This window comes from Parambassis ranga, chromosome 5 (assembly GCF_900634625.1).
Source record: "Parambassis ranga chromosome 5, fParRan2.1, whole genome shotgun sequence".
NCBI classification, from domain to species: Eukaryota; Metazoa; Chordata; class Actinopteri; family Ambassidae; genus Parambassis; species Parambassis ranga.
Window position 1 is genome coordinate 2,106,717 of NC_041026.1, and position 13,809 is coordinate 2,120,525.

The window sequence follows — 13,809 nt, forward strand, 5'->3', positions numbered from 1 at the left end:
TGTACCGGTCTGTTGTGGTGAAGAAGGAGCTGAGCCGGAAGGCGAAGCTCTCGATTTACCGGTCAATCTACGTTCCTACCCTCACCTATGGTCATGAGCTTTGGGTAGTGACCGAAAGAATGAGATCGCGAATACAGGCGGCTGAAATGAGTTTCCTTCGAAGGGTGGCTGGGCGCTCCCTTAGAGATAGGGTGAGAAGCTCAGTCACCCGAGAGGAGCTCGGAGTAGAGCCGCTGCTGCTCCACATCGAGAGGAGCCAGCTGAGGTGGCTCGGGCATCTGGTTCGGATGCCTCCTGGACGCCTCCCTGGGGAGGTGTTCCGGGCATGTCCCACTGGGAGGAGGCCCCGGGGAAGACCCAGGACGCGGTGGAGAGACTATGTCTCTCGGCTGGCCTGGGAACGCCTCGGGATTCCCTCAGAAGAGCTGGAGGAAGTGTCTGGTGAGAGGGAAGTCTGGGTGTCCCTGCTTAGACTGCTGGCCCCGCGACCCGGCCCCGGATAAGCGGTGGAAGATGGATGGATGGATGGAGGTTGTACTGCTGCTCGTTTGATGTGTCCAATCAAAATGGAGGATGGTTTGTTATGTCACTGATAGTTATAGGACAAAAATCTACTGTATGAAAAAATAGCCCATGTGGGACAGGAAGTTTTCTGTCCACGTAGAGATAGTACGACGTTGTATTAGGGCCATTGTAAGAAAAAGAAATACTGACCCGGAAGAGGCGGGGGGCTAATATTCTAAGATAAAAGTAGCAAATTTGCTAGAAAAACTCAGAAATGTATGGGAAAACCTCAGATATTCATTCACATTAGGCTATAAAGTCGCAAATCTGGATAGACGTTGCTTGCTGTCATGGTCGCCGTGGAAAAGCTCATCAAGTTTTACTGTGGCAATGCTGTGAGAAAGATAACACCGTTGATAACCTTTCCTGCTTCAACCTCCCAACCGTAGTCAGGAGGCACAGAGGACGAGCTACGTTGCTCGTGGTTAAGCCCCACCGTCACACACAGCTGGAGTAAAGGGAGACCAGAGCACTTTCCTGTCCTTGCAGGGCGGCAGCTTTATTCTCTTATTCTTTACGCTGTACATATACTTCTTGTTAATAACTCACCCCTCTCTCAAGCTAAGAACTCTCATCTTCTCTCCCACTCCTACACACATACACTCTCCTGTATCCTGCACACTCACATACACACACCGCCACAGGTACACACATGTAAGGAGGTAATAACTTCTTCATTTACTTTTGATCCCATTATTTTCCCTGTATTATGTTGATTGTATGGTTTTTCCATGGGACAGTGGGGTTTTGGCGCCCTCTAGAGGGCCCTTGCAGAGTTGGCAAGGGATACTCCACCCTTGTCACCAGTCTTACATGTGCTGTTCGCGTGGTAAGTCCGAGTCTAATAAGCTCTGCAGAAATTAGCAATTTACTTTGTTGTTTTGCCGTCATAAGTCCACATTCCTATTGTTATATGTTGTTGGAATAATAACCATAAGTTTCCTTTTAATGTTGGTTGCTAAGCGTTGTAAATTAAGCAGTCCGTTTGACAAGCTGCTAGCTGCTAGCTTAAATGCAGTAGCAGTGCTGTCTCGTAGTACAGTGCTATATGCTAACTTTGGGTTTATTTTTCAGTGTGTCACTGTGGAGCTTGTTAGAACTCTGGATACAAGATTTCTGTGTCCAGCCTGACCCTAATAAACGGCCTGTCGAGCCAAGAAAGAAGTTGGTTTTTGATTACACAACGCAGAAGAAAGTATACACCCACTACACACACACGTAGGCTACTCACTGCCATCCTCTTAAGAAGGCATATACCACTCTCATAACACCCTGAACTGAACTAAAGCCCTGAAACAGTTTACATGTACACATAAACCGTATGCATGCATGCAATGAAGATGACGCCTTGGAAACGCAACACGATTCCGTGACCAAGAAAAACGGATATAAATTTCTGAGTTTTTTTCTCACAAATTTGCTACTTTAATCTCATAATATTAGCGCCCCCCCCCTTTCCAGGTCAGTATTTCTTTTTCTTAAAATGGCCCTAATATGCTGTCGTACATAACAGAGAATGCAGCTTCTCACCTTCAGTATGAGGAGAAGACAAAGTCTGAGTTGAAGGTCCAGGGTTAGTGTTCCTGATGTCATCCAATGTCTGCTGCAGGTCCTTCCTGGGGATCTTCCCTAAAATGTTCCAGGTGACCTGCACTGCATTAGGAATTCCATATGTCTGCTCCATCACAGTCACTGTTTCCAGCCTGTGTTCCTTTTGCAGGTGGCATGTTTTGATGGGTGCGTGGCCCTCTAGGCAGCCGGGCTGCTGCAGAAACCAGTTGAACGTTTTGAACTCTTCATCTGTCAGATCTTGCAGAATGTTCAGAAGGTCCTTTGACGTCATCACAGCTTCCTGGAAAAGTCAGAGGACATCAGCAGCAGCAGTATGTATGAGATGAAGTGACACCATGTCAGATTAGCTTGCAGTGGGAAAACATTCAAGGGAACAGTTCTATAGAGAACTGACGTTCAATAAAAAATCATCAGTTACAGGCAGTAAAGATCAATGATGTGATCACACTGATGATTGATCAGATATCGACAGACTCACCTGCTGAATCAGTCCTGACTTCCAGAAGTTTCCACCTTCATGCTGCAGTCTGTAATAAACCATAACTAAACATCTAAACCATAACACAGGGAACTTAATACAAAACTGTGATCATCAGCAGCTCAGTGAACACAAACACACAAAACAACACTGAAGATGAGAACACAATTATAAATAAATCATTTCAAAAATAAAAACACAACCTCCTCTCTGTCCTCACACTGACTCATAGTCCTCTTACCTCTGAGCTTTGGTCCGGCTCTCATGGTCCCCACACTTAGGTCTTTTAGAGGGAGGGACTCCCTCCTCTCTGTCCTCACACTGACTCATAGCAGAGCTCACACCTTCACACAAACACAGCAACATGACACAGAAACACACAGTCAGCATGTTGTTATTCATGCTTTATGTAGATGCTAACAGGCTAATCATGCTGTTAGTTTAGTATCAGAGCCTCAGACCAGGTTTTGCTCTCAGGCTTTTATTTTGGTGAGTCTGTAAACACACCAACATCTCTGATGCTGTTATTATTGAGGTCACATGCTGTAAGTGGAACAGTGCACACACACATTCAGTGTTTGCTTCAGAGTTCTGTCACTTCTCTCCATGTGTGAACATGTGAATAAATGAACATGTGTTCATGTGTGTTTCTGTCACAGTGTGAACAGACTGAGTGAAACACTGAGACCTTCCTCTGTAACAGTCTGTGGACTGTTTTCTATAGAAAGGACAAACACATGAGCAGCTACTGTCTGAGCTCTGAGGACTGACACACTTCTCCTCATGGCAAATATTAGATTCACATATTTATGAACCCTTGAAGAGAAAATGTTTCTTCTGATGAGTTTCAATCATCAATATGGATTCATGAAAAATAAAACATGACAAATTGATGCATTTAAATGTTTTAGTTTTAGTAATAAGAGTCATCTGAACTCAATTAAACGAGATGCACCTGAACGCACCATGAACAGTAAACCAACCAAACTTACGTAACGTGGCGCGCGGCTGTTGCGCAGCACAGGTGTGTTAAACCGGAAACAGACTGATCTGATAAAGTCAGAATAAAGCGACCTTTTCTCCGCTTGAAGCTTTGAACGAGTCGATCTGAGTTTCAGAGCAAATGAAGCTGCTGAACTTTACAGAGAGAACGATCAACAGAGACGCTTGTTGTTGGTTCCGCGTTTCAGGGACTTACTACAATAAAGATCCATCAGTTACAGGCAGTAAAGATCAATGAGGTGATCACACTGATGATTGATCAGATATCGACAGACTCACCTGCTGAATCAGTCCTGACTTCCAGAAGTTTCCACCTTCATGTGTGGAGCTGCTGGTTCTGCTGCAGTCTGTCTGACAGGAGCTCAAAAACCAAAGTCCACAGAAGCCACGCCTTTAAACCAGGACACGTGATTTAAAACATTAAACATTTTAAGCCACGCCTTTAAAATCACATCTGGTTCAAGTTTATCAGCTTTAACTTTAACACCCAGGAACTTGGTGCTCACCAAACAGGAAGTACGAGACACTGAAAACACTAAGATGAACATTACCTACAGCTCACAATGACACCATAACAGAACACAGGTTAACCCAGAGACCAAACCTAAGAGGACATAAAAACAATAAGACTGGAACAGAATCCAAGTCCTGACACTAATACACCGTCGTACAAACCAACATGACTTTTTCTATGTTCATTAAAAGTGTTTTATGTAAACTATATTTAATCATTATCAATTATATGAACATACATTTTTGTGTGTAGTCTGTTCCTCAGTTTATATTGAGTCATAAAACTTAGCTTCAAATATGCTCTGAATATCCATTTTACATTTACATTAGTCGTCCTTAACAAACGTATTCACAATGTTCACACAGTAACACACTTAAATAGTCAAAGATTATTCATTTAACAGCAGTGTAGATAATACATATATATAAAACTTACAGAACGTCAGTTTCTCACACCAGTTGCTCTGTGGTCTGTGTCTCTGTACAACAAACCACTTCCTGTTGCATGTTCCTTATTTCAGTCCTGACACATCCTGAGCAGTGAAACCAGCCTGAACGTGCAGCATGAAGTGAACAACAGTCAGATCAGTCTGATGGATCATGTGTCACATTCAGACACATCACAGTGTAAACATGCAGCTTCACACACTGAAGCTTCATCTCTGTTGTTTCTCTGTTGAAGGAGTCACACAGACACACTGTGCTGTCGCTGTGTCCTCACACTCCTTCCTCTGTTGTGTTACTGTTGATACAAACACATGTTAACAGAAAGAATAAAAACCAGCATGAGCTGCTGTGAGTGTGTTTATCTATTCATATTCACAGTCTGTAGTGTACAGAGGGGTTTAGGTCATTTCTATCCATCATGTGTCGTTGTTCCTCTTTCTCAGAACGAGCATGCTGCTGTCAGTTTGACTTTTTAAAACATACAATCTGTGGTCTGTTATAAAGGTGTAAAGACTTTACAATTCCTGGATTTTATAGACTCAATGTTTTGACACACAAACACTCATTTCACTAAATTATTTTGCACATGTCAAAGTTTTCTTTCAGCCAATCAGAGACAGTGTGTGTGTGTGTGTTGCTGATCAGCGTTCAGCTGTACAGAACCAGTGTGTTGTTGTTGTGTTAGTGTGTGTGTGATGAAGAACAGTGTAAGTTATATGTGTCAAACTCAAGGCCTGTGTGTGTCTGTGTCTGTGCGTATTGGGGCGAACTCCACTGTGGTGATCCAGAGACCAGAGAAGTGTAAACCCAGGGACTGTAGAGACGGTGGAGCTCTCTGTGACGTTACATTGATGTTAGACTGACCTTAACGGAAACGCTGGGAGGAAGCTGTTGTCTACTTAAAGTTCCAGTAGATGGTTTTATTTGGTAGAATGGTAAAATTCTGTAGGTGTTTAACAACCTGTTAAAATCCACCAGAATGCAGGAAATGGCCTCTGGTAAATTAGGAGACTCAGGACTGAAGACTCTGGTCTGTATGTGTGTGATGTGAGGACAGCTTCTGGTTCTGGTTCTTCCAGCTGTGAGCTCACAGTCTCTGGTGAGTAAGTTAAAGCTGCTGTCTGCTGAGAACTGTCTGATTTCTGTTCTTCTGTGCTAATTAGTTTTACAGTTTTACATCATCTGTCGTATTCTAGCATTGAATAAAACAATATACTATTTGTGTTTCATCAGTTTGATTGGGCTCTCTTATCTGATAATGAAGACAGTCATTATATGTACATGTTCCACTCAGTTCTACTGATGATGATAGTTCATATTTCAGAGCTCCTTCTTCTGTCTCTTCCTCTCTTTGTGGAAGACTTTCCCATCAGGCTGTTCTCTCCACTTCAGGGTGACTCCAGTCACTCCTTTCTCCTTCAGTCTGTCCTGCAGCTGCAACACACACAGTAACAGGAAGATAAATCAGTGACTGAACATTAAATGAGCTGCATGTTTTTCTGTTTCTTTACCTGCACTGAGCACAGTGAACATTTCAAAAGATAAATGTTGGAGAGTTTGAAGACTGACCTTTTTCAGGAGCTCTGCTTTAGCAGCAAGGTCGTACAGATCCACAGAGGAGTTCTCTGACTTTATCCTCACCTGAACCACTTCAAACACACGAGAGACAAAAACTGAGTGTGAGTTTGTTGTTGTTTTAAAGGTGTGACCTCACAACTTTAACAACGTACCTTTTTTATGAAGCTCTTCTTTTACAGGCTTCTTTTTTTTCTTTCTACGGTCTAAAACATTTTCCTTGTTTCCAGAACAGACAAATGGTAGTTGGGTGCCAGATTGCAGTAACCTCCATCTTCCTGATTTCTGCACAGCTGCAGCACCATACAATGCATTGTAGTACATATCGGTTATTTTTTCATCCCAGTACCTGAATGAAGAATTGCAGCGATCACTCCAATAAACATAAGGGTAGGAGATGCGACCACTCCATGCCTCCACTCCACTCGGAACCAACACATAGTCACTGCTGGACCAGCTATACGTCAGATACGTGTAGTTCTCCCTGCAGTACCTCCAAGCTCTGAACCAGCTCATTGATTGATTCACAAAAATATTCCTGTTTCCACCAGCTGTAGAAACAAAGTGTTGAGTTCTTTAAAAAGGATGTACTCTACACATTATATACAGTACAGAATATATTGTGTGGGCAGCAGTGGCTCAGTGGTATAGCAGGGTTGTCCAGTAACCAGAAGGTTGGTGGTTGGTTGGTGTTGTGTGTCCTTGGGCAAGACACTTTACCTGCATAGCCTCCAGTGTACTCACTGGTGTATGGTGCTCTTTGCTGGGCTGCCTTAAGTAATTTCCCCATTGTGGGACTAATAAAGGTTTCAAATTGAATTGAATTGAATTTAAAATACATACATATGAACACACAGAATGCTGAATGTGTGCTGTGTACTCACCATCATAACAGAGGAATGGACGTTCCTCGGGGCAGTAAGTCCAGCCCCCTGATCCACTGTATGTGGTGAAATTACATACAGAGTACGCATAAGGTAAGAAAGATTTTGTGTCTGTTTGGTTTATCGTGTTCCAAACATCATCAGTGCCAATAGTAATTTACATAAAGGCCAATCCAGACTTCAGCACTGTAACCAGCAGATGAAGCTGTGTTGACAAGTTGTTCCATTTCTTCAGTGGTTTCAATAGTAGCCAGGTCTGTGTGGTAGTTTCTGCAGTAGGTCCGAGCCTCAGACCAAGTCTTATATTCATGAACAAAGTGGTACTGATGGACAAGACGAGAAGAGGAGAGGACGAGTCCCCCTGTGAGGAAATCAAATGTTTGAACATGTGAGGTGGCTCCAGATTAAAAAAGAGGATTTTATCCAATAGATTCTAGCAAACAGAAAGAGTTGACTGACCTGAGAGGAACAAGACAGCCAGCAGGATCCTCTCCATCATGAGGAGCTCTGTGGGCTCTCAGAGGAAACTCTGCTTTTATCAGCAAACATCAGGGAAAGTCCACACTGCTTCACTTCTCTGCCACACAGACACATTATTGTAGGTCTCCATATGCAAAAAGAACTGCAGTGGTTTTATGTAAATGTCTGCGTACAAGTCAGGTGTGCTGACAGTTCTCATGTGATAGCAGTTGTTATCTGACAATCAGTGTGAGCACACTCATGATTATACAATAGGATGATTTCATTTACTGGAGTAAGATTAAAAGTAAGTAAAACATGAATAGACACAAGTTTTTTTCATATGCAAGGACAAAAACTACAACCACCACACTTTTTATAAACATATTTTTATGAACATTTTTTGCAAAGCAGGTCTAGTACGGAAAAACATAGCACTATAAAATGCAGGTGATACAACCTGCAAACAATAAAAGAAAAAAAGGCAACATAGGCAAGATAAAGGTTCAGGAGTCCAAGGAAGACAGCCTAACATGTACTGCCGTTTGATTTCATGTCAAACTATAGCTCTTCGTCCCTTTTCCAGGTCAGATCTATAAGCCCTGACCTCATCCTACAAGGTGCAGTGGAAAGATAACACCGATGACAACATTTTTTCTGACTACACATCATGCACTGGTTTCCCAGCTTGATGCACACAGTCCAGCTGTAATATCTGTTTCATTGTATTCAATCCAAGTCATCAACGCTGCTGTTTTGAGTCTTAAAACAACAAAGCAAAGTGTCACAAGTCTCTTTGTTGGTCCAACGATCCCTGCACTTGTTATCAGAAGCTTTGTGTGGCATGACTTGATGATCAAGGTCCAAACTCATCCACGTTTGCATTTTTACTGTGAGGAGTTGTTTAAAGTTCTAATTGTTTAGGCTGGAAAGACACTATAGATTTATCTTAAGCTGCAGAAGGCTGTGAATGTGTTCAGCTGCAGTTTGAATGCAGAGCAGGAAGCAGGAAGCTGAGCTTAACTTATGGATATCTGTGGATTTTGTGAAATACAGACACTATCTGTATTCATCTCTGAAACAGGAGAGCAGCATAACAAATAGGAGAATTTACTATAAGCCAACAAACTGCACTGCAAAGGTCAGGGATCCATCAAACTGAGGGAAACTCGTCTTGTAATGTGTTGCAGGTTTTTGCCATCATTTTGTAATAATATTACAATAATCGTATTTGTGGTGTTCACAGGGTTTGGCATTAGTGATTGTAGTCATGGACAGATACATGAATGAATGGTTGAATGACAGAGGCTGGGAAACCCAGACACATGTGACTGTGGGGCTGTCATCAATTTGCAGTGTGGCAACAAATCACTACCATGATTTGACTTTAGTGAGGCTCCTTTATGATAACTGATAACTGATCCTGCTTCATCCTGCAGTGCAGGGTCACGGGGGCCTGGAGCCTATCCCAGCTATCTACAGGTGGGAGGTGGGGTACATCCTGGACAGGTCACCAGTCCATCACAGGGCAACATGCACAGATAAACAACCATTCACACTCAAACTCACACCTACAGGCAATTTAAAAGAGGTGGAGCAGCAGGTGGTGTGACAACCACAACCTGTACTTAAGTGTGGAGAAAACCAAGGAGATGATCTTGGACTTCAGAAGAGGCAGCAGTGAGCAGCCACCTCTGACCATCAAAGTTCCTCATGTTGCTGCCGACACCACCTGGTCTACCAACAACCATGCTCTCATCAGGAAAGCCCAGCAGCACCTCCACCTCCTGCACAGACTGAAAAGTTCCAAAACCCCTCCACACATCATGACAACCTTCTACTGAGGGACAATAGAAAGCATCCTGATCCACTGGTGTCTGTGGAGGCTCTCATTTCATCTTGGTGAAAGTAGCTGCACAGAGACAGTCTCCATACTGAATGCAGTCAAAGAAGCAAGAGTGAAGAATCTCATTGTAGTATCAATATGTGAATCCTATTTGATCTAAACAGCAGATTTGATCCAGTTCTTATGTAGCTTATGTATCTCACAGAGAATGGGGGCTGGACTGCTTCAACAACATCTGAAGTCTGTGTCTGTCCATGTTCTGTTTGTTTTCACTCTTTAGGGTTTAAACTAGTTTATAGTTTTATCTGAATACTGATGACGCTGCAGAAGGCTGCGAATGTGTTCAGCTGCAGCTTGAATGCAGAGCAGGAAGCAGGAAGCTTAGGTTATGGATATCAGGACAAACTGAAGAAGAACTTGTAATGTGTTGCAGGTTTTCTTATGTTTTGACTTTAATGAGGCTCCTTTATGTGACACATCATACATAGAAAAACAACCATTCACACTTAGACCTACGGGCAATTTAGAGTCACCAACTGAGACGCAGTTCATGAAATTATACATCACACTGAGCACAGGCTCCACCCCGGACTGTGTGCTCAGCCCACTCCTGTTCACGTCTCTGACTGCCAGGTTCAGCTCCAATCACATCATTAAATCATCAGATGATGCTGCTGTAAGTCTCATCACTAACAATGACGACACACTGTACAGAAAAGAGGTGGAGCAGCTGACCAGGTGGTGTGGCAACAACCACCTCACCTTGAATGTGGAGATGATCTTGGAATTCAGGAGAGGCAGCAGTGAGCAGGCTGCTGATGACACCACCTGGACTATCTAACATCAAAGATAAATCAGTCACTGCGTGCTGTTATACCGGGGGTTTCTTCCTGACGCGTCTCCTGTCCAGCGTGTCATAAATCACAGTCCAAACTTCATATGATTAATAAGTGCATTTTTATTCTGACACCATCATGTCCACTCAGATATTTGATCATTGATCCACATATAATTAACGAGAACCACTGGTTAACATGCTGAAATAAAATCAAATTTATCATGACACGCTACCTGAAAAAAAACTGTGTGCTTCCTCCGGCCAACAACCCTAAAATGATTACCGTATTTTCGCGACCATAAGGCGCACCGCATTATAAGGCGCAGTGTCAGTTACACGGTCTATTTCTGTCCTCAGCGCATACACAAGGCGCACCGTACTATAAGGCGCAGGTTACGCTAAAACATACCAGTACGTAAATTCAGTAAAAACCGGCTGGATATCAGTGAGGAGCCGGTGCAGCCTCTCTCTCAACGGTGGCAGCGACAGAGAAACAGCATGTGTGTTTCTATGGGCAGAGCAGTGGCTGCTGCTGAATGCCTGTTGTGATTCCAACTTTATCTTTACACACCTTATACCTTCACAACACCACGTGCTCCACCTTCTGGTCAAACAGGGAATTGACACATTTTAACCCAGACAGAGGTCAACCACAGTGGCTCCAGCACCATGTGCACCACTGCTCGCTGTGTCATGTGACATGACTGAAGGCTCAGCAACGTATGAAATGTACAGTGCAGATATACACTCTGAAAATACCATCATAGGTTATATGAGTGGCTAACCCTAACTTCAGTGTTTAACCCTTCATGTGCTGTTGATATCATTTCTTATTAATCACTCAATTAGTATCTTAGTTTCACCACTAACTGCATCGTATGTGGAGGGTTGTTGTTCTGAGTCACCAGACTTCAGATTCTCTCTAAACACACAAAATAAAACTACAAAGACCATCAGGAGAACTCCTACTGTCAGTCCAATGATGAGTCCTGTCCGTCCTCCTGGGTCTGCTGGTGGATTCAGAGTTGGACTCAGAGCTGGTCTGTCAGTGTGTGTCTGAGCAGCAGCTGCTGTAAAGGACAAAAATGTGAGTTGAGACTTGTTGATGTTTAAATGAACATGTGGACTGTTTGAATTGAACCTGATGCTGTCTGTCTGTACAGAATATTATATGTTACAGTTAGAAGAACAGAAATCAGACAGTTCTCAGCAGACAGCAGCTTTAACTTACTCACCAGAGACTGTGAGCTCACAGCTGGAAGAACCAGAACCAGAAGCTGTCCTCACATCACACACATACAGACCAGAGTCTTCAGTCCTGAGTCTGGACAGATGAAGTCTGATTCGTCCTTCTCTGAGGGCGTCTGTGTCACTCTGGACTCTTCCTGAAAAACCTTCATCCACAGACTCTGAGAGCTCAACACCAGCATGGACCAGATACAGGACTGATTCTTTCTGTTTGTCTGAATGAGAACAGAGGACAGAAATGTCCTCGGTCTTAGTCTGAGTGTCTGTGTGGAAGGTCCACTCCAGTGTGATGTTGTGGTTCTCCTCTGCCTGATGGGAGCTCTGTGTCTCCTTCACTTCAAGTGCTGCTGCTGAGGAGGTGAGGATGAGGAGCAGCAGGATCATCTTCTCTCTGTGAGAGGACACAGAGGTGAAGAGTCATCAGGTTCAGTCAGTACGGCTACAACAACATCAATCTACAGTCTGACTGAAACTCACAGTCACACTCTGTGTCAGCTTTTACAGTCTGCACTGCTGCACACACACACCTCTGTCAGCAGGTGGCGCTGAAGGACAGTTACATGCTACGACTCTTATAAATGTAAACATCATAAATGTTCATGTTCAGAACAGACAGCAGCTCACATCAGGTCTGAAACATTCACTGGATTTACTTTGTTTCACTGTTACAACACACAGAGCTGCTGCGAGTGAAACTAAACCTGACCTCCTGTGTGCTGACACAACAACACTGCCATTATTTATAGAACACACCTCTGTGTAAATTGGAAGCAGTAACTTCAGCTGATCAGACAGAAGCACAAAGAGCAGAGGACAAGATCACAGTCTACCAATGATACAGCACAGCTGTCACTCAAAGTGGTCATGTTCATAATTATACATCCATGTAAAGCCTGACACATCAAAAACTAGCTAGAAAATTCTATTTTTTTGGAACTGAGATGTTTTTATATATATATAAATTATATATATAATTATACAGCTTAAGTCCTGATATAAATGAAACAATAATAAAAGGAAGGAAGAAACTTTTCAACAGAGAGCAGAATATTGATTTGAACCAGTAAACCTGTTTGTTTGTCAGAATCAGAATCGTGTTTATTGCCATGTAAGTGAAGGGGATTCACATTACTAGGAATTTGCCTTAGTGATTGGTGCATACAAAGAACATATAATAATTAACATGCAATAAGATAGAACTAAGATAAAATTAAGGTAAATAGACTAAAGTAAGGCTAAACTGACATGACATAACAGACACAATGAACAGAACATAAAATGAGTGGCGGTTGTAATGGCAAACATAGACCCTTATATGAACGAGTGGAACAGTGTAATAATGTCATAATGTAACAGGTACCACATGGGTCGGTGAGGTGGTACTAGTGTACAAGTAGTGCAAGATGGAGTAAACAGCGCAAATAGTCATCATTATGCAGTGAATATACTAAAGTGACCTTGTGAAGTGACAGTGCAGAGCAGTGCATTAATTACAGTTCAACAGTCCAACAGCAAAGGGGACACTGTGTCAGCTTTTACAGTCTGCACTGCCGCACACACACACCTCTGCCGGCAGGTGGCGCTGAAGGACACATTCAGTCTGAACTTAGTGTGACAGTGTGGGACACTTCACATTCATTTAGAAGCTGTGGCAGCAGGTCTGTCTTCTGAAGAGTTGTTGGGCTCTTTCTTTGTTGTAGTCACAGCAAACACCATGTAAAGCTCACAAAGAATGTAATGATCGACCTCGACCACTTTCCAACTAACAAATAAATAAATAAATAAATAGAAGCACACACAGAACTTTAGAGGAAGAACAGATGTAGTCCAACAACACAGTTCTTCCTCCAAAACACAGCACAGGTTTTACAAACTAATGACACAGAAAACAAATGAGATATTCAATCAATATATTTGATGGTGCTCACACTAAGCTTGTGTTTTTAAAGTCCTCAGACTGAGCTGTGACGATGTGCCTTTGTACTCACAGCCCTTCCCTGGATCCGCTTCATTGAGAGCATCTGCAGCTTCTCACTTCACTTGAATCCTCCAGATATATACAGCGTGGACTGAACACATGTTTAGTTGATTTCTGTGGGCAGGGTTCTCCGGGCTGCCGGACATTCTGAGGAAACATGACCCAAAATACCTCCGACAGCGTCACATGCTGTGTGGGAAATGTGAAAAATGTCTGTAGCCCCAGTCACCGCCCCCAGAGCTCACTGATTGGACATGAAAATAGATCTCAGAGTTCCCCTCTGCTCTGGTCCTGCTCTGGTTCTGCTCTGGTTCTGCTCTGCCACTCCCACCAGCAGCAGAGTGCTGTAACAGATCCAGCAGAAACTAACAACACTCTTTGCTGACCCCTGTCCAGATCAGTGAG

General features: G+C 43.1%; 1 long non-coding RNA gene across 1 annotated transcript; it reads right to left on the bottom strand.

The window, feature by feature from the left end:
- Positions 1 to 5,703: 5,703 nt before the first annotated feature.
- On the bottom strand, positions 5,704 to 6,442 carry LOC114435298 (uncharacterized). Its single transcript, XR_003670575.1, has 3 exons — positions 6,307 to 6,442; positions 6,146 to 6,225; positions 5,704 to 6,010 (listed from the first exon to the last, which is right to left on the bottom strand). It is a non-coding gene; the product is annotated as an uncharacterized LOC114435298 (long non-coding RNA).
- Positions 6,443 to 13,809: the final 7,367 nt, after the last annotated feature.